The sequence below is a fragment of the Vombatus ursinus genome, unplaced genomic scaffold, assembly GCF_900497805.2.
Source record: "Vombatus ursinus unplaced genomic scaffold, bare-nosed wombat genome assembly UNPS02014784.1, whole genome shotgun sequence".
Lineage (NCBI taxonomy): Eukaryota > Metazoa > Chordata > Mammalia > Diprotodontia > Vombatidae > Vombatus > Vombatus ursinus.
In genome coordinates, this window is record NW_020954562.1 from 21,570,503 (window position 1) to 21,592,194 (window position 21,692).

General features: G+C 36.9%; 1 protein-coding gene across 6 annotated transcripts in view; it reads left to right on the forward strand.

Moving 5' to 3' along the window:
- RAPGEF2 (Rap guanine nucleotide exchange factor 2) overlaps positions 1 to 21,692 on the forward strand; it is a 311,585-nt gene that overhangs the window by 187,422 nt on the left and 102,471 nt on the right. The gene's annotated exons all lie outside the window — the stretch shown is intronic.

Consider the following 21,692-nt stretch of genomic DNA (forward strand, 5'->3'; position numbering starts at 1 on the left):
CTGACAAATTTTTCCCTCACCAAGAAGATTTACTAGTTCGATTTATCCCACATTAATGTCATTTCCATTGGATAATATAACTTAGTCATAGATTCCCATCGACAAATAAATGGGAAAGACAAATTGCATCTCTTGCCTTGTTGCCATATATTATTACTGATTTCTTGTACTATTAATTAGCTTTTTTTTGTCTATGAAAACAGGGGCTGTTTATGCTGCTTCTTTAAGATCCCTAAAAGAATTTAGAATGTAGTACTAAGCCACAGTATGTGTTCTGTTTGGAGATGCAGCACAACCGTAATCCTAATTGAATTAATTTAGTGTGAAGATCTTGACATAAGAATGCAAAGCTAATAGAAAATGTTTTGGTAAATAAAAGCAAATCATTAGATTGACTTCAGCAGAGAGTCAGATTGCTACTTTTAGTAGCCATGCAACCTAAGGAAAGTCTCTTCCTCTCTGTATTTCAGTTTCCTTATTTGTGAATTGAGGGGGTTAGATGGCGTTGTAGTATGTGGAAAGAGCACTGGATTTGTATTCAGAGGACCTGGGTTCAGAATCTGGCTCTGTTTGACCTTGACCAAATCACATACTGTCTCTATGCCCTAGTTTTCTTATCTTTAAAATGGTTGTATTAGATGACTTTGAAGGTCTCTTCCCGCTCCAAATTTCCGATTCCACTCCTAAAAATTTCAAAGGATGCTTTCCAGCTCTAAGTACTACAAAAATTCTATGGTAACATGGTAGATTATAGGGAAGATGTGGTACAAGTCATGAAAAATGTGGTGAGAATCAGAGGACCTAGATACAAATCTAAGCCCTATCTCTTATTAAATTTTTGACTCTGTGAATTAAATTCATTTTGGAAAGTGGAAAGAGCTGATGAAGGATTCAAGATGCCTAGGTTTAAGTTCCAGTTCTTCCATTAACTCTCTGTGTAACCTTGGGAAATTTACTTAACCTTTCTAGACCTCAGTTTCCTCATTTGTAAAATGAAGGGGTTGGAATAGAAGTTATTCAAAGATACTTGTAGCTCTAATAATTTGAATTTAGGTTGTAATTAGGTTAAAACCGATGAGAGTTGATTGGCCGACATGAGATATGGGTTGTTGTTTTTGGGTTTTTTTTTTTAAACTGAAGGTTTGAGGACAAGTCAGAGGACATTCATACAAATACCAGCACAGAAAGGAGCTGTTTCTTGCATTCCAAACAGAGTACTGAAGTATTTTATTTGGGATGCAAATTCTTTCAAAGACCAGCATCACGTCCTCCTTCTACCTATAAGTGGCAGTTTTCCTCATTCTCCTTTACCTAGACCATATGCATTTCAAAATCTGGTCCCCTATGGAAAGGTCCTTGAACAATAGGTGGATATACAATACTCTAGCATGTGCACTGCAATTTCTGGCAAAATACAGCTGGGTAAAGCTGCTGCGGTCGGCTTAATCTCCTTGGTTTTTGGCGGGGGGGGGGGGGGGGGGGGGGGGGGGGCGCCTGTGGCTCAGTTTTGCTGTTATGTTAAGGTATTTATGCTGCTTTGCTTTGTTAGGCTATCGGAGATGAGCTAATTGAAATATAGATCAGGAGAGCATTTAAAACAATCCAAACCAAAAAAAAAAAAAGATTGGGGGAGGGAGGAGATTTTCTCTCTTTCTATTAACAGCATGTAACTAGCTGCAAATTCATGCAAGGCAGTGCAGAATGATATGCAGTGTGCTGTTTACCCAAGTTTCAGCTTCTGTTGGAGAAGGTCTATTTTTATATATTACATCATCCCTGCTGCAGAACTCGGGTGTCCACTGGGATTTACTGTTCTTTCATTCCCCTTGGAAAGAAAGCTTGCATTGATGTCATTATTGGACCCATCTTTTGGTTGCACTTGGAAATTGAAAGTAATAAGGGTGTTGTGTGGCAAGTCATGTAATATTTCAAGCAATTTATTTGTCAGAAAGATCACTGCCAATTTTGGTCCTGCTTCTAATTTGTGAACACTGGTAGCTCTCTGTGCCAGTACATGTCTTTAAAAATCTTTATTGAGCAAAATTTAGCTCTTAGGCTCAACAGCAGGGACCTTTTTTTTTAAATCATCTTTGAACTCTGATCTTAATTTTATTATATTTTTTTCATGAGATTTAGCAGATTTCCATGTTAATAGAGATAAGTAAATCCTTTATTAAAGCAAAAATGTGATTACTTGAAGGGAATAACAACTTACTTTCTTTCAATTTTAGATAACCCTTTTAGGATTCAGAATAAATTATAAATTGACAATTTAAAATTTCAAAGTGATTTCTCTTCTTGTTTTAAATTTAAAGTTAAAGCTTGACTTTCTTTCTCTTAGCCAGATGGCATTCTGGATTTATAGAACAAAGTGTTGTATAATATTTTTTGCTGGGTATATATGAATTATGTTAAAGGGAGAGTTATTTTAGTTTTTTTATTCAAATGATCTGAATATTTCCATAAAAGGCAATGTAAATGTATGTATATAGATTATTTTTCAAAAATCTTTATGATCACAAGCAAATTTTTTCCTATTAATGAAATTATAGTTCACCTAAAAATGCTTAGTTCTCCTTTAAGAGGCAACCATCTCATTTGCTTAGCTGGAAGTATCATCCATTTCACAAGCAGGGTACCTAGCCTCTTTTTGTGATGACTGGGTTCATGCAGAATCTCATAAAGAAAAATGTCAAAATTTATACAAAGTTGCTAGCCTGTTTCTTAATACTGAGCTGTCTCTCTGAAAGGTAACAATCAAATTGGTTGTGGAATTAGTAAAGAATGTGAGTTTTTTTCCTCACCTTTTCTGTTCTGAGTGCAAAGAAATTTATAATGCTGCTAGGATGATGGTGGCTGAAATGGCAGGAGAGATAGCTTAGCAGGGTTGGACTGAGACAGAAGAGGGAAGGAGTACTATGGGTGCTGAATGGGATGATGTACTGGGAGGAGGAGCACTTGTGGGCTTGGGGAAATGGGGGAGAGTCAACTGCGTTTTGTTGCTGCAAGCCCCAAAAGGCGCTTTAGGGTTAGAGAAGAAATTTCTCAAATGTATTTAAATTTTATTTTGGAATTGTTTATTTTATTTATCATTTTTTATTTCTTTTCTTTCCATCAAACATCATCTTATGAAATGTTTTGGACCTAAAATACAATGGTGGCCAGAAGAGGCAGACTCCTGAGAATGTATTAACTAACTTTGAGCTCATCTCTAGCCCCATTGGAATGCAAAATGTACTTAAGCAGCATTTACAGCAATGGAGCTGGTCTTTGCCAGTGCCTCCCATGCTGGGAGATCTTCCTGAAGCCTCTCTTGCTTGGACTATGTTTATTCCTTATTCTCTTTGTCCCAATTTTCTGAGGAAGGCCAGACCTGAGTAAGTGATAACTCTGGAAATAACTCTAGTCAGTTTGAGGGATAGCTGAAATGGGTGTTGCTTATCAACTTAATCTTGAAGCATTTGAATATTCTTGTTCTGTGAATTCGGCCATGGAGTAAATCCCTAAATACTTTTGTTTCTGGTACTGGGCCACTAAACTGTGCTGTTTCAGTAGCAGGATCTGTATGAGACCTATCTGAGAGAAATGGAAGCGTGGTCAGTTTTTACTCACAACTATTTCTTTATATATGGGATAGAAGATAGAAATGAACCAATCCATGCAGGTCAGTACCTTCTCTACATTGTAGATTCTTAGAAGGCGGCCTAGAACAGTGAGATGTTAAGTGACTTACCCAGGGCCACACAACCAGTATATATCAGATACACCACATAGGCCTATGCCATGCTGGCTTTTCTTTTTATCTATTCCATAGTAAAAGTGAATCTTTGAATCTTGCTTAAATACTGAAGCCAGAATGGTTCACTCTGAAGTCTATATTCAGATTACTTTCTTTACATGCTCTTGTTTGGCTTCATGATTCCATCTTCCTCTATTGCCTTTTTCTTTTTATAGCTTAATGACCTTGTTAGTATTTGGGGGGATAGTGGGGAAAATCAAGGAATGTATTTTGATAGAACATAAGGAATAATTTCATGATGGGTTTATATTAATAAACATTTGTATAGTGCTTTTAAAAATTGAAAGCAAATAAAAAAGCTGATAACATTTTTCAGACATTTTACCATCCATGTTTTTTAAGAATCATTGCTTAGAACTTTTCCTTTAGGTATTCAGAAAATAATGTTCTTTAGGAGTTTTGAAAATTTGTTTTCATTTTTTTTTTGGAGGGGGAAGGGAAGAGACTTGTAGTTTTATTGTGCGTCTATGTGGATATCCCTACATGTAAGTTCATTAATAGAGATGGGGAAATTCGCTCTACTGATAAAGAGCAACCTTTTGTCTAACTTATGGTCTTTGAGTTTTCAGGAGATAGTGCTAAGTGGGTAACTAGTCCATGACCACAAAGTATGTTTCAGAGAAATCTTCCTGATTTCAAGGCTGGCCTTCTATCCACTTTGCCATATACTTCTTTTAAAGGCTGTTATGTTGAGAATTTAGGATTCTTTGCTTGGTTCTTTTTATGTAATAAAAATTCTTTGTCAGTTATTAAATCATAACCAGCTTCTGTTTGAACAGCTTTTCAAAAGGTGTGATTGGTAGCTTTGGATAAAAGCCAATAAATGAGATTGGGTTTCCACCTACAGTGGAAAAATGAGTGCTTTTATTGGCTTCAAAATGAACCTTATTGGTATTTAATAGGAATTGTTAGGGCTATCCACTAATATTTGGAAACCTATTAGGTACTCGGCACTAGTCTCCGTATTTTTAGGGTAAAAAAAACCTGCTCATTACCCAAAATGAACTTGCAAAATTTTGGGGGAAAGGAGACCCAAAAATATATGGAAGTTGTAAAACAATAGTAATGATAATAATATAATATTTATATAGATATTTATATTTTGCAGAACACTTTGTTGATATATCTATTATGATAGTTGGCATTTATATGATACTTATAGCACAAACAACACTGTGAAGTTGGTGCTGTTATTTCCCTGTTTTATAGATGAGGAAATTGGGATGTGGAGAGGAAAAGTGACTTGCTTGTGATCACATAGTATTCAGTGTCAGAGGTGGGTTTTATACCCAGGTCTCTCTCTCTCTCTCTGTCTCTCTCTCTCTCTCAATCTGATTCTGAAATTCTGTTCTTTGTACTATGTCTCATCAGTTTCACAAAATTATCCCAACATTGTTGAGGGGCAAGCAAATATAAAAGTTCTTGCTTATCTCTGTCTTGCAAGTGAGAAAACTGAGGTTCATCTGGGTTGGGTGCAGTTTATAAATAACAAAGTGAGAACGTAAAACTGAAACTTCATGCCTTGAGGGACAATGCAGTGCACTAGCAAGAGTATGAGACCTGAAGCCAGGAAACTTGGCTTTCTGATTGTTTCTGTTGCAGGAGGCTTTCTAGGTTATCAGATTGTTTTTTGGCACATGGTTAAAATCTGAGTTGTATGTTATAGACAAGAAATAAAATATGAAGTTCTCTGTTCTCTCTGTATTTGTCTCTCTAAGTAGAAGGACTTAGAAAAGGAGAAAACAATTCAGTATGCATTGGTAGTATAAGGAAAAGTGTCACAAAAGAGGTGATACTTGATCTGGACCCTTGAGGGTGGGGTAGGGACATTCCAAATGGAGGAATAAGCATGAGCAATGACTTTGGAGGGAAGAATATTTCTGGTTATACCAGTGTAATAGGTGCTAATGGCTCTTGTTAGAGAGTTGTGGGAAATTGGTGTGCATTGAGAAGGTAGGTTGTGATTATAGAGGATTTTGAAAGTAAATTAATAAAGTCAAGAAAGCTATATAAGTTCTCATCCTCAAACATGAATTTTCGGCCATATGAGATCAAGCACAACTTGGGTATATTGAAGTGACAGTATCTGGCAATCTTTATTAGAAACAGTCCACACTTATTCATTCTGTAGGAAGAAAAGACAGGGAATCAAATAGCCAAATTTATGGTGCATCAAATTCTATTTGTATGACTTTGAAAAATTATTTCTTAGTGTAGAGTGTTTATGTCAAATAGTCTGCTGCAATTAAAGTAAAATTCCAAAAATATTTCATAACCTCCCCCTATTCTCTTCCTCCACTGATAGACACAGTTCAGTTATTCTGTGTTTTGTTGTAAAAGCCTACGGAGAAGAAAGAATTTAGGTTAGACATAAGAAAATTTTCCTGACTTCAAAAGCTATTCAGTATCGGAATGGATTCTAGAGAGTCATCAAATTCTTGACAATGGGAAGGCTAATTTTTAAAAAATATTTCTATGTAGTGGGTTCAAATCTTATTTTAGATGTGTATTGTCTGTATGATTATGGGCAAGCCATTCAGCTTCTGACTCCCTGTTTATCCACTGGTAAAACATTAACATTATTTATACTATCTGTGTCTCAGGTCATAGGACCATGATTCTTGAGCTGGAAGGGACCTGAGAGTCAGCCAAATCTTTACAGATAAGTTGTACAGTAGCAAATGGCAGAGTTGGGATTTAAGCTCGGATCCTCCAGTTTATCTAGCTCTCTTTCCCACTCTGCCGTCTTCATCACAACAACTGCCGGTATAAACTGCAGCAGATTCAGAGGAAGGGGCAGTTTCACTGCTTTTCACTAGCTTTTGCTGAACCTGTGAGAGTCAGGAGACTCGATTCTCACCGTGCTCCAGAGACATACCAACCTTTGGCTTGAATTCAGCCCAGTATTGCAATTGGGACAACTTGGCTTTTGCCCAAACTGCTGATGAGTTAGAGAGAAGGGCAAAACTCCACAACAGGATGGCCCTTCTGTGGGAGGCTTCATTCATTTGGGAATGTGAGTGAGGTGCTGTTCAGATATCTCCATAAAATCTTTCATTGAGATATTGAGGATTGAGGAAATGCAGTAAGATTTTTAAAGAGGCCAGAAGGAATACTGTCATCTTCAAAAAGAAAGGTGAGAGGACAACTTATGTTGAGTAATAATGATGATGACAATGATATTAATAGCTTGCATTTATAGTTTGCAAGATGCTTTACAAATATCTCATTTGATCTTTACAACAACCCCAAGAGGCAGGTGCTATTATTATTTCCACTTTCCAGGTGAGGAAATTGAAGCAAAACTTGGGTATATTGTTAAGTGACTTGCCCAAAGTCACAGAGCTAGCAAGTGTTTGAGGCTGGATTTGAACCCAGGTCTTTCTGACTTGATGTCCAGTACTTTATCCACTGTGCCACCTAGTTGCTTCAGATCTCAGTCAGTAGCATTTATTAAATTGATAATGCATGTGGGGCAGCTAGGTGGCACGGTAGATAGAACACTGGCCCTGAAGTCAGGAGGACCTGAGTTCAAATGTGGCCTCAGACCAAACACTTGACACGTACTAGCTGTGTGACCCTGGGCAAGTCGCTTAACCCCAATCAAAAAAATTAATAATGTGTGCCAGGCAATTATGGTTAGTACTATGGCACTTCTCTGCAACGTACTTTAGTAACAACAATACCATTGAATATTTCTATAGTAATTTGCAGTTTTGAAAGTGATTTCACATTTATAATCCCTTTTTCTGCAATAATTCTGAGCGAGATTACTTCTATTTTATAGATGAAAAAAACTGAATCTCTCAGAGATTATTTTCTGGAATTTACTCTTTTAGGAAGTCAGTCTTTGAATGTATTCTAATTTCTAGTCCATTATTTTTTCCACTAACAGCAACAACAATTCCTATTTATATAACACTTAAAAGTTTATAGAACATTTTTCTCATATCAGCTTTATGAGGTGAGCTAATGTATGTCTGTTTGTAGGAAATAGAAGAGTGTCGTTGAAGGAGTTCTGGTTCTGCTAATTGCTTCTTCTCTCTGGGCCTCAGTTTACTCATCTAGAAAATGAAGTTGTTGGACTAGGTGACCTCTGAGTATACTTACATAGTTAAATCTATTATCCCAAGTACCCATTTTATGGAGGTGGAAACTGAGATCTAAAGAGGTTATGGGGACATGTCTATAGTTATTTAGGTGATTAGTGTCATAAAGAACTAGGACTTGAATCCAAATCTCCTGACTCTTAGTGTACCAGCACGTACATTATTATGTAATGATGCATCTCTGTCACTGGTAATATAGTTGTGATGATTTTTTCTAGTTTTTATACTGAATAGAGTGGGTATTATTGAAATTATGATGGCAGATAGGTGGTTCAGTGAATAGAGTATTGGATTTTGAGTCAGGAAAATCAGAATTCAAATCTGGCTGCAGACACTTATTGAACAAGTCTCTTAACCTGAGTTTCTTTAGCTGTAAAATGGGGATAACCTATCTCACATTTGTGAGGATCAAATGAGATAATATTTGTAAAGCATTTAGTACAGTGTCTGGCACACAGTAGGTACTTAGTGAATGTTTCTTCGTTCTCTTCTTCTTTCCTTCCCTTCTTCCAATGTGGCTTTGGAACATAATATAGAAGAGTAGAGATTTTTATTGAATGACTGATGGTGTAAAAAGTCATTAACCCTCTTGTATTTGTAATTCTTGTAAAAGCGTAAATATATTACTGCCTATTCTCTTCTGGGGGAGTTCAGCTCCCCCTGTTTCCTACGTCTTGGTGGCAGTGGTATAAGTGGTCATAGCAGAGTAGTATTTCCCCCAGTGCCTAACACACAGTTGAGACTTTCATTGGTTCTTTTTAAAAATTAAATTGTAGAGTAGATGATGCCTTGCCTGATCAATTTTTGTCATCCCTGTTAAAACAGATGTGTTTAAAAGGCCATTTCAGCAACACCTATACAAAAAAAGATCATAATTCATGTTTTGATAAACTTTCAGGACAAGAATGGTAGCATATATATGTTTTCTTACAAATAATTGACATGAACTAGATTAATTAGTAAAACCATAAATGGTTCAATATTATTTTTTTTTTTTTAAAAAGGGAAGTTCTAGTTAACTCACTTAAAGCCCTACTCAGATACCAGATTTTTACTTTGAGCTAGCTATGGCAAATCCTGCCAAACTTGAAGAGCTTGGAAATGGACTTGATGATAGGGACTGTTTGTTCTCTTAAGGTTAGGCCCAGCTAAGGGCAGAGAGGCTCATTAACAGATTCGAAATAGTCAACAAGCATTTATTAAATATCTGCTGTAGGCCCTATGCTAAGTGCTGGGGAGACAAAGAAAGGCAAAAAAAAAATGTAACAGAACAGCCCCTTCTCTCAAGGAGCTCACAATCTAATGAAGGAGATAACATACAAAAAACTGTACACACAAGATATAGACAGGGTAAATTGGAGATAGTCTCACAGGAAAGGCACTAAGATTTAGAGCCTTTGGTAAAAGCTTCTAGAGCGTTAATTGGAGGATATACCCCTAACAAAAAATTACAGATCCTTGAAGTAGAAACATTGAAGAAGCATACTTAACATAAATCAAATGTCTAACATTAGTCATAGGTGGAGAAAATCTCGTTATTAAAATTATCTTTTCCATTACTTTTTAGGTGACATTTTTTTTTTTAAAAAAAAAACCTTTTTAAGGAAATTGTGTGAAAGAATGTGGTTATCCTTGAAAGTGTTTTTTTTTTCTTTTTAGAGTATTAAATATTTCTTCGATCTTAAAAATAAATTCACAAGTCTATGACATTGCATATATGACTATATACATATTTTGAAAGCTTGAAAAAATGTCATTAAGGGGGGTTTGCATGTGGTTGTGTCAGTATGGTTCTGTGACTTTTGTCATTTTTGCCATTATTAAGTGTCAACTCTACAAATAATCAAATTGCTATTGTGTGTAAGCTACACAGGGATAAAAAAAAATGAAGAAGAAACTCCACTTATTTAGAGGTCATATTTCTGGAAATCTTCCTAGTCCATAATACAGAGAAAAACTTGAAAGTAAGAACAATTAAAAGAACTGTGACGGTAATACCCTATGGCTTCCAGCTATCACTACATTAGAATGGGGAAGGATTTTCTAGATAGCATCAACTGGTGACAGTTAAAAATGACAGAGAAGATTTAAAAAACAACAGTAAACACTAAGAAACTAAAAAGCAGCACCAAGAAAATAAAACCAACCAAACAAAAACACAGCAGTGTTTCATCTCTCAATAGTCCTAATGCAATCATTTTTACATCCTACTACAGTAGCTGATATTATTAAAGGTGACTACAAATTAATGAGAAAAGGTTGAATTAATTACTCATAGTTGGAAGAGAGTTTAGAAGCTTTTAACATGGTATGTGAACACATCATTTGTCTTCTTTGAGTCTTTTCTATCATTCATTTCCTTAAGCATTCATTCTTCCTCTCTTGTAGTTTTACACTACATTGCAATAGCCCTCTGTGTTGCCCTCTGATTTTTCAATGGCCATCTTAAGAGTGGTACCTGGATTTGGGCACAGTACTTATCTACATAGGATCTGACTTGGCTAATACCCAGGCCAGCCATGTTTGCTTCTCCCCTCCCTCTGTTCCAAATTTTCAGGACTTTTGCGCTTCTGCCTCAGCAGCCTTCTCACCATGGGGACGTGCTCTTGTCACTCTTTCTTGATTGGTGAATTCGTACTGGGAACTTCCATTTGAGGAAGTGCTAAGCCCAGATTTTCCACCTCTCTCCCTTTGGGCCTATCCTCCAGTTGGTTAGTTCCTGCCCAGTTTTGCCAATTAAAGAAATACCTAGGCCTGTCATGCTTACTTCTCTACTGGTTCCTAACTCTCCGTATTTTTACCACTTCTAGCCCAGCATTATTCTCCACCCCACACCCTTTCAGTTCCGTGTTACTTCTTAGAATCAAAGCTTCTCAATGGCGGTGGGGAGGGACTAGATCTTTTTTTTTTTTTTTTTGCTCTATTTGTATTTCCAACACTTAGCATAGGGCCTGGCATATTACAGTGAGCAAATAAATAAATAAACAAACTGGAAATGTTAACCAAACCTGACAAGTTAGATGTAATGTTCTATACTTGTGGGCCCCTACTTCTGCAAGGAAGGGAGAATGGTACATTTCCTTATTACTTCTACAAGGTCTATCTTGGTGATTATAATAATATAGTTTTAAGGGTTGGGTTTTTTTTTAATGTTCTTACTGTTCTTTTTCCTTTCCATTTGCTTTGTGGAAATCATTGTGTATATTGTTTCTCTGGTTCTTTTCTTTATTGTGCTTTCTATACTCCTGTATTTTTCATAGTCATTGTTTCTTATGGTACTCTAATATATATTTGTATCTCAATAAAAAAAGTGTTGCTCTAAATAATTTGTTGTATGTAGGGTGTTTCTTTCCGTCTTAAAGCTACTTAAGGTTTATGACCAGCAGTGGAATCTTTGGGTAAAAAGATACGGATGTTTGATCTAGATGTTTTCCAAAATTTATTTCAACTCTCAATCCTATGATTCTGTGACTTCTGTTCTGGCATCTTTCCCATTTTGTATGACTTCTGAATCATTACCCTGTGATTACATGTGTAAGTTCTTTCAGAACCTTGGGATATAGTTGATTTAGCCACGGAGACTTGAACTTATTCACAGTGACTGTGTATTTCCTTATTATCTACTTATGGTCTTGAACTTCAGCCTCCTATTAAGAATATCTGTTCTATTCCTTCAGGTTTGAGAGATCATTCTTTTTGATAGAGAAGCCATAAATGAAACAGAAGTTGAGAGTTCTATTTTAATATATATTTCATTTCCCATTGGAGAAAGAAAAAATATATAAAATACACTTTAGTAAGATTTTAATCAAAATTATTTAAGGATGGGGAGGAGAAATTTTGTCGTGTAAATATGTAAACTTCAACTATTTTATTTACAAGTTTATGGAGTACTTATTTGGAATAGATAATTGAAGTTTTGCTATGCATGGTCCCAGCCTTTTGAAAAAGTTGCTAATTTAACTGGGGAGGCAAGATATATGTCCAAAATGTTGGATAACTATATGAGATAAATAAAAATACAGTACAACACAAGAATTGTCAATAGATTGTATATGCCTAAAGTGCCGATAGAATACTGAAGATAGTAAGTGCTTTTGGAAGTTGAGGTATAATAGTAGAAAGCCAGGTAGTGAGGTCATTGCCTCTAAAGGAAGGAGTGAAGTCATCTGTGTTTCGTCATCAACATTGAGTGCTTACTCTGTCATTTTGGGCATGGCAAGATTTAGCTTGACCACTTCCTAGACTAAATGCTAGGAAATGGAATGTGGCTTTTGTAAATCGTGCTGAATGAGGATGTAAGATGCCTGTTTTATAAATAAATTCTTTTTAGTTTAAAAAATGCATACACTAGGTTTATTCTCATTGACCTGTCCTGTGTTCTGTTTAATGATTTTGCCTAGCCACGGATTATATGTAGATAGTTCTATAATTTCATGAGAGTGGGTAAAAATAATTATTTTGGTTCAGGTGGTGTATTTGTACTTTGCCAGATATGGGTTGTTATTTTGTCAGATGTAGCTTTCATTCTGTCTCCTCTATTCATGCTTTTTTAGCATGAGTATTATATAATATATACTGTTAATGTAACAACTTGAAATTTGTAATTTGATGCTTGGGACAGTGCTCTATATGTGGTAGATGCTCAATGAAAATAACATGTGAGTTAAATTGGGTATGGTATTACGTTAATATTGCTTTTAGCGTAGAGGACATGTTTTAATGTTATACTTTGTTGTCTACAACCTCCTTAAAAGATTCGGAAATAACAGGAATTTATTCTGGTGGATTTATGTTGAACTTAAACAAATGATTTCCTCCTTCTGTCTTTTTGGAGTTATAGGTTGCAGTTTTCTGGTCTTTTTTGGCCTTTTGGCTATGTGCTCCCACCTTAGTGATTGCTTAGCTCTTTGAATGGAGACAAAACATAGTCTGAGGGGGCATGCCTTCTGTTTTCTAACTGAATGAGCTCTTGGAGAATAGCCTCTTCCTTACCTAGGCTTGGCCCACCTGTGACAGGCCAGTACCTAAGGTGATGCCCCTACTGCCATCTTTACTACTGTCACCGCTGACCCAATACTTAGAAAAGTCAGAACTTTCCACAAATGCCTTTGGTGCTTGTGGTGATATATTAAAGGGAGCTGTGCTCCCAGGGAATTTATTAAATTACGCATGATTGTTTAATAGTGCTCCAGCAGGCTTCCTGCCACCTCTCCCTTCAAAGGAGGTTGTGATCGCCAGGATTTATGTGGTGCTTTATTATTTACTAAATGCTTTATTTACATACATTATCTCGTTGGATCCTCACCACAACCCTGTGTGAGGAAGGCAGTACAGATTTAATTACCTTCATTTTACACATTATGGACCTGAGGCCCAGAGAGGTAAAAAAGATTTGTGCAAACTCACAGAGATCAAAAGGATTTGAACCTTGAGCTTTTGGCTTTAAATCTGGTCTCTCTTCCACTATACCACAACTCCCTTGTCAAAGTTTATTTAGAAAAAATAATAAAGAAAAGAAAATATGTAGGCATGTGCAAAAATATCAAGGGACTTAAATATATAAATGCAGTGAAAATATTGCTTAATTGTCTTTATATTCATTTTGACAAGTTCTATATTGAGGGAAGATATAGTGGAGAGAGAATGAGCAGGAGGTAGAGTGTTTGTAGCATTCACAAATGTGTCTCATATAAAAAAGTAAATGCCATGTCATTGTGTGAGATTCATTCAGTCACGTAGGTAAGAGAAGGAAGGATGTTGCTGACCTTGACTTTAAAGTATCTCTCAGTGTCTGGCTTTGGGTATATCTCTTAGGAGACTTCTGATGCTACAGGTTGAGATGCCTCACCTAGAGCCACTTTTGTGCCGTCCTAACCAATGTTAATGTCCACAATCCCCATCTTATTTTTGGTTAGTTGTCTTTCAGTCGTGTCTGACTCTTTGTGACCCCATTCAGGGTTTTCTTGGCAAAGATACTGCAGTGGTTTGCCATTTCCTTCTCCAGCTCATTTTATAAATGAGAAAACAGGGTTAAGTGGATTGCCCAGGATCACACAGCTAATAAGTGTCTGAGACCAAATTTGAACTCAGAAGATGAATCTTCTGACTCCAGGCCCGACTCTATCCACTGCGCCACCTACCTGCCCCTTTCCCATCTTATTTACAGATGTCTGTAGTCTCCTTATTTATTATTATGTGTAAATATACCTATTTAACCTGTTTTTAAAGATGCGATAACTAACATTTGCAGATAATAGAAGCATAGAATTCTAGACCTAAAACAGTAGTTAAGAGATCATGAATCTAGCATGGCGATACAGCAGAGGTTCCTAACTGTTTTGTGTCATGGACCCCTTTCGCAGCATTTTTTTTTTTTAGGCAGTCGGGTTAAGTGACTTGCCCAGGGTTGTATGGCTAGTAAGTGTCAAGTGTTTGAGGCTGGATTTGAACTCAGGCTGTCATGACTCTAGGGGCAGTACTCTGTCCACTGCTCCACCTTGCTGCCCCCTTTTGGCAGTATGTTGTTACTCCAGGATCCCTTTCCAGAATAATGTTTATTATTATTATTATTATTATTATTATTATTTGCTAGGCAATGAGGTTAAGTGACTTGCCCAGGGTCACACAGCTAGTAACTGTTATGTGTCTGAGACCGGATTTAAACTCAGGTCCTCCTGACTCTGGGTCTGGTGCTCTATCCACTGTGCCACCTAGCGCACTAACCCCTAGAATAATGTTTTTAAATAAAGAAAGCAAAATACATAAGACAATGATGAAACCATTTATATTGAAATATTATATGTAGACAAGGAAACTAACATCACCTGTAATCCAGTGGTGGGTCTAATAACTACCTTAATTTTGAAGTAATAATGATTTTAAGCAATATTTCGAGAAATTTGTAGCAGTGCTAATATGATATCAAAATATCTGTTTTTTCTTTTGGTCAGAATATCACAAGTACTGGTAATACTACGGTAGTTTGTTGACTATGTAATTGAAAGAAATCCAAAATTTCAGTTAGAGTCTAGTGAATGTAAAGACAGAATTTTTTTTTTACACCCAGGTTTATGAACTTTAAATTGTAAGCTCCTTAAGGTCAGGAACTGTCTTTTACCTCTGGTATTTAACCTGGTGTCTTTCACATAGTAAATGATTAATAAATGTTTATTTGGGACAGCTAGGTAGGTAGAGTAGGTAGAGTAGATAGAGTGCCAGGCCTGGAGTTAGGAAAACTCAACTTCCTAAGTTCAAATCTGGCCTCAGACACTTACTAGCTGTTTGACCCTGGGCAGGTCACTTAACCCGGTTTGCTTAGGTTTCTTCATCTGTAAAATGAACTGGAGAAGGAAATGGCAAACCACTCCAGTGTCTTTGCCAAAAAAAACCCCAAATGGGCTCACAATTAGTCTGACACACAATAACAACCAAAAAATATTTATTGACTGACTGACTAGACTCTCTGAAATCTATGCCTAGAACATGGACCCTGTGTTAAGATCTCTGGGGTAGAGACTGGAACTGCAATTTCATCAATATATTGATAGTTGATAACTCTGGATTTCAGGAAGTGCTCTCTGCCAGTGCAGGTGGGCAACTTTTTAGCAACTTGGTGTCTTTGTGAATTACCTAGACCACTGAGATAGTAGGTGACTTGCCCAGGGTCACTGTACTTCAGCGACACAAATTAGATATAGGTTTTCCTGGCTCTGAGGACAGCTCTCTTTTCCCCCTGGCCTCTCTTTATCTGGAATAATGCCAGCATTTTACAATCTGGATTTTGAGACTCAGAGAAAGTCAGTAACTTTCCTCACACAGAAAGTTCATGGTAACAGACTAGAACCTAGCTTGCCTGATATTAGCCAGTCACTGGATAAGGCAGGCAAAGGATCTCTGTCATAGAAGAAATGAGAGGCATCCTTCACTACGAAGAATATGCTATGGGATTTTATTTTGCTTTTAATCTTATAAGGCCCCTTGTTTGTGCCTCCTATTATTTCTGCTTGCTGGTGGAAAGGCTTTTCAGCCTAAGTTTGTTTTGTTTTCCTTTTTTCTCAGTCTCTCCAAATCAGAGGTTAAGCCTATTTAGGTAAGCCATGTACCTACTTATTCTAATATCTTAGTCCACTAGTAACAAAATCAAATCGAACTGATCCCTGCAGGCCTCTTGTTGACTTAGAAAACCACAAATTGCCGTTATTTTTGTTGTATTGTATTTTGAGTAATTTTTTTTTTTTAGGCAGTTGAGGTTAAGTGACTTGCCTAGGGTCACACAGCTAGTAAGTGTCAAGTGTTTGGTCTGAGGTCAGATTTCAACTCAGGTCCTCCTGACTTCAGGGCCGGTGCTCTATCCACTGCGCCACCTAGCTGCCCCTATTTTGAGTAATTTTGTTAAATATTTCCCAAGTATATTTTAACCTACTTCACTATACTGGTATACGCTTGACACCTCCGTTTAGACAGCAGTGGCTTATGGGTGCTGATTGGCACTGAGCTGAGGCTAAAACAAACAGTAATATTTTTAAGGTACTATGGAGAGGCAGCTGGCACCAGTCTGAAGAGCCAGTGTGATGCAATAGAAAACACAGTCGTCTTGAAATTGAGAGATCTGGATATGATGATTCCAGACACTGGTGACTAGGAGTAAGTCATCTAAACTTTGAATCTTGCTTTTCTCATGTCAAATGGGAACAAAACTACAGACACCTTCCTACCTATAGTGCTAAACCTCATTGCACCTATAAATGTCTGTTGTTGTTCTATTTGTACTGTTACTGCCAGGTTAAGAAATAAAGAAAGGAGATAGTCTAGACCTCATTAAAATAGAGGATTAATTTTTCCAAAGTATAAAGAGTACTACAGATAAGGCATAACTTTTCAAAAAAGACTAACCCCTAGGTTGATTTGGCTTCATACAGAGAAGTGAGAAGCTTTGAACTTACCTCATCCAATTGTGGGTTGTATGTCCTGTACTAATTGTACATTAATCATAGTTCCTTGTGCTACTTTAGAAAATAGCCTAGTGTTCTGATTTTTGGAAAGTTGAATGAAATCTGATTGTGCATACTAGTTACGAGACTGGTTACTAGTTACCCCATTAGACTGAGGGAAAATAAAGCAAACCAATTTACAGGGATTATAGGTAGGAACTAATATCATAAAGCCAGGATTCTATTTTGGACCGAGAGGCATTATGGTATGGTGGATAGAGAGCTAATCTTAGAGTCACAAAGACTGGGGTTCCAGCTCCTCTGATCCATACTGGCTGTGTGACCCTGAACAAGTCATTTAACCACTTAGTTCTATAGAAGTAATTTTTTTTTTTTTTTTTTTTTTGGCTGGGCAATGGGGTTAAGTGACTAGCCCAGGGTCACATAGCTAAGTGTCAGGTGTCTGAAGTCAAATTTGAACTCAGGTCCTCCTGACACCAAGGCTGGTGCTCTATCCACTGAGCCACCTAGCTGCTCAAGTAATTTTCTAATACAAGGGTTCTTAACCTTTTTTGTTTCATTGACTCCTTTGGTAATCTGGTAAAGCCTATGGACCCATTCTCAGAATAATATTTTATATACATAAAAATAAAATTCATAGTAATATTAAAAATGGAAATTATGTTGAAATATAATAATCAAAATGTATATGTTTTAAATTAATGGACCCTAGGTTAGGAGCCCTTCTCTAAGACAGTAAGTCTTAAGAAGCTACTGAATTTTTTTGTTACCAGGAATATTCCAACTAATGAAACCACAGGGCCAGTCCTTGTCCCCTATGTTCTTATACAATTTACTTTCTTCTGTATACGTTATTTTCTTCATGAAAGATGGATGTAATAGTTCCTTGCTTCCCTGGGGGTTTTGAGGAGGCTTAATTAAAGGTTTGGGAAATACTTTGAGATCTATGGATGAATCACTATATGAGTGCTAAATATGATTAATAATTACTGAGGAGAGCAGGCCATTTCTTTAAATTTCATAGTAATTAAAACTGCTGGCTTTAAGTGGAGAACTAACATTATGAAGGCAAATATGTCTGTACCAAGATTATTATAGCTGGGAAAATCACTAAAAGAAAGTGTTGCATTCTTAGATATTTGGAATAAATGGCGCTATATCTTGACTGAACTATATTGTTAAGGGTTCTTTTGTTTTTGTTTTTTGCTATTCTTGTAAAAATTTCCCAACATGTAAATTGTCTAAATTAGAGATGTATGGGAGAGGATACATTTTTGCCCAAATCAAGGAGATCCTATGTAGTGAAAATGTTTTGGTTTCCCTTGTGTCAAATGTTATTAACGTATTTCTCTTAAAATATTAACATTCACTTTGTTAGAGGATTGTGCTTTATTTGCTATTATGTCTCACTTGCTTATTTGAGTGTTATTTTATGGATTATCAGTGGCAAACCATGGTCTCTCCTCACTCGGTCACTAGCATAAAACCAAGGTGTGGAAGAATTGGTGGTAGTGGATGAATAGATTGTGAAACTGTGTCACCTGTCAGGATTTGAAGGATTAGGCTCCCCTGATAAAGTCAGATTGTATTTTATGAGAAGGGGCAGATCATCAGCCTAAGTTAAGTATCAGGAACTAGTTTATAGCCTGGTCTGAGGACCAATATATATCAGGTTAACTAAACTGGAATTGGGAGATTGGGACTTAGGAGCTAGATAATCAGGTTTGGGTCAGGAAAACTTGACTGGACAGGGCAGCAAAAGTTGATTTCAATTTTACTAGTTTGATTTGCTCTGACTTCTTGCCACAAGATTGGAAACTCTTTGAGGACGAGGACTTTGATACATCCATCCATATAGATGTGTGTGTGTATGTGTGTGTGTATACATACACCCTGTTGTATCAATCAGTGTTAAAAGTAATAGTAGAAATATGCTACTTGGCTTTTTAAGGGAGTTCTGATTAGTTACAGTATTTGTAAGTAGGGTAAAGACAGAAAACAAATTTGAGTTCATAGTATCATAGCCTTAGAAATTATCTGGTCCAGTCCCTTATTTTATAGATGTAGAAATTGAGGGTCCCAGAGATTCAATGACTTGTCCAAGGTCACACAGTAAATGGAAAAGTTGAGATTAGAACTTGGCTTCATAACACCAAAGGAATTCTTCCTAGTGAATTGTAAAGTCAAGAGACTAGGTAAAACCTTGTCATGTAAAAGCTAGTTTTAAGTGTTCTGGATTATCCTTTATTTTGTATTATGCATACCTTGTTTTCCCTCCAAAGGGCAAGTAGTCAGAATCCGAGATAAAACAAATTATTGAAAATTCCAAAGGAATTTTTTTTTTTACTTTAAATGCATTATATTCTATATTTATCCAAGTGGGATTTATGATAGGCCAGCAATAAAGCATGCTAACTTTATTTTATTAACTGTGTATTGTGTAGAAATTATGCAGGTTAAAAAAAGTGGGGTGGTATATTGAATTTTATATTAATTGATGATTGTGAAAAATGAGTTTCACTCACCCCTCTCCACCCCTCCTTTTTTTTGCTTTTTGAGGAGGCGCATGTCTCCCAAAACCATGCAAAGCTTGTCAAATGTGCATTTTCTAAATACCTAGTTGATATTTGTGTTCTGTGGTACAGCAAGATATTTGGAGGGTGGGGAAGGGAGAGATGTTGTCAAACCCATTTCTTTATCTTTCACCTTGGTGAGGGAAAATCATATTTTAGTTCAAAGCTGTTCAAGTAAGTCCCTGCTCCTTATTCCCACCCTGTCTCCAGTGATATTATTTGGAGTCAGCAATCAATGGATTCCATCCCTCTGGGACTTGCTTAACCTCCAGAAGCTGATATAATACAGGCAAGAGCTTGTTACTTTATCTAAATTGTCCATCTCTACCTTAATGAGTGAAATGGTTAAGTGTGCATGTTGGGTGGGTGGGTGGGGGGCGGTGGCCGGGTGGGCGAGCCTCAAGGAATGTCTACCATTTGAGCTGAATATTTCACTGTATATAGGGAGAGGGAGGGTGAGAGAGAAATCGACTTACATCACTAGAACTGCATTGAGTTGTGAGCCTGTGCAGGTTAAGAGAGAGACTACAGTGTCTTGCTTTCTGCAGGAAGCAGCAATGCCGTTTGTTTCCTAAGTGGAATTTTTTTATTTAGAAAAGGAAGCTTTCTCTCTACCCAGGAAATGGCTTTCCTTGTGCGTTGCTATGCCAACTGCCTGCAGCCATGGTCCTCCAAAGTAAGCACAATAATGTAATTATATCGGTGTATTGCATCCAGACTCATGATTCTCGAGATTTTGTGTGTGCATGTGTTGTGTTTCTGTTAGTGACTCTCTTGGTAGTAGACGTGCTTGCATTGAGAGTGAGGGGCAGACATCATTAAATTAAATGTCCATCAATGTCATGCTGCTAAGATTAATTGTGCAAACTTGGTTAGTTGAGTGGAACAGAGATCACTGGTCACCACTGTCAGCATCATTAGCAGCCAGGGAGGAGGTTGGTCCCTGTTCACACGCTCTGCCCTGATTTTCTCTCTCTCTCTCTCTCTCTCCCTCTCTCTCCCTCTCTCCCTCTTCCACCTCCTTTCCCTCTTCTTCTTGGTTGGAGGGGGTCTGTGTGTGATTGCAAATGAAACAAGAGTATTAACAATGCTTGACTGAATGCTAGAGGCTGGTTCCTACACCATCCTGACTAATATAATACTGTATTAAGCCTTTTTAAAGGGAGTCTGTGTGCAGTCAGCCATTTTAGCTTTTTTTTCTTCCTTTTCTTTTTTCTCTTGTTCCTCAGTCTCAAAAATGGTCTTGTTTTCTTGGAAGACTGTTAGATGTGTAAGGTTTCACCAGGCTTGTGACAACCTAAGATGCTTAGAGTTTCAGGGTTATAAAAATGGAGACGAACACCATCGGTTGGATGGCTTTTCGGTACTACAAGTGTGAGGATTTTTTTAAGCTCACCAATAGTGACACTTTATACTGCAGCTTGGTTTCCCTCTCCTATTTTTTTTTTTCTTTTTAATTTAATGCTGTAGAGGGTGACTTGCCATCCATGAGAGATTGGTACATGATGTGTAGATTCAGTTCAGCATATGTTTCTTCATTATGAAACCACTAGCAATCCCAGCTAATCATGGAGTTATGGGCCAGCAGGAGAAACATTCAGTAAGTATTGCAAAATGCTGCTTGTGCTATCGGTAGGATATCATAGTAAACTGCTTTTAAATGGAAGTTGTTTCTGCTTCTCTTCAAGGGAAAGTATTTTGGAGGGCTTAATGTTTCTTTGGTTGGGAGGGTAAGTTGGTCTGACTTGTTTGTCCAGTTTTTTACTTTATTATTATTGGTTAAATTTTTGTGGTTATTTTACTTAAGACTTTTATTTAAAAAATAATTATTGGAAAACATATGATAGCTAATTATTTTAATCAGAACCGAGGAAGATGACTGTTGTTTTAACTTAATGGATTACAGTTTAAAAAATATTTTAGAGTTCATAAGTAGAGTGACGTGCCATGAGATGGGTTGCTTAGAATGAGCTTTCATGATGTAGAACTTTGAGTGAAGGAGGGCTTTGGCTATTAATTTGGCAATGCATATATTAATGAGATACATATGTTGATTTAATATACATTAAAAGTGTGTGCAGGGGGGAAATACTAGGGAAAAAATGCCAGAAGTACTGGTGCTTTCTAATTGATCCCATGAGTCAGCTACACCTCTGTCATGTTGTAGTCCCAGGAGACAGCTAGTGTTGTTTGTGAGAAACACATTTATAAACCTAACACCAAATCTTGGCCTCAAGTGTCAGGAACGCAGCTTTGT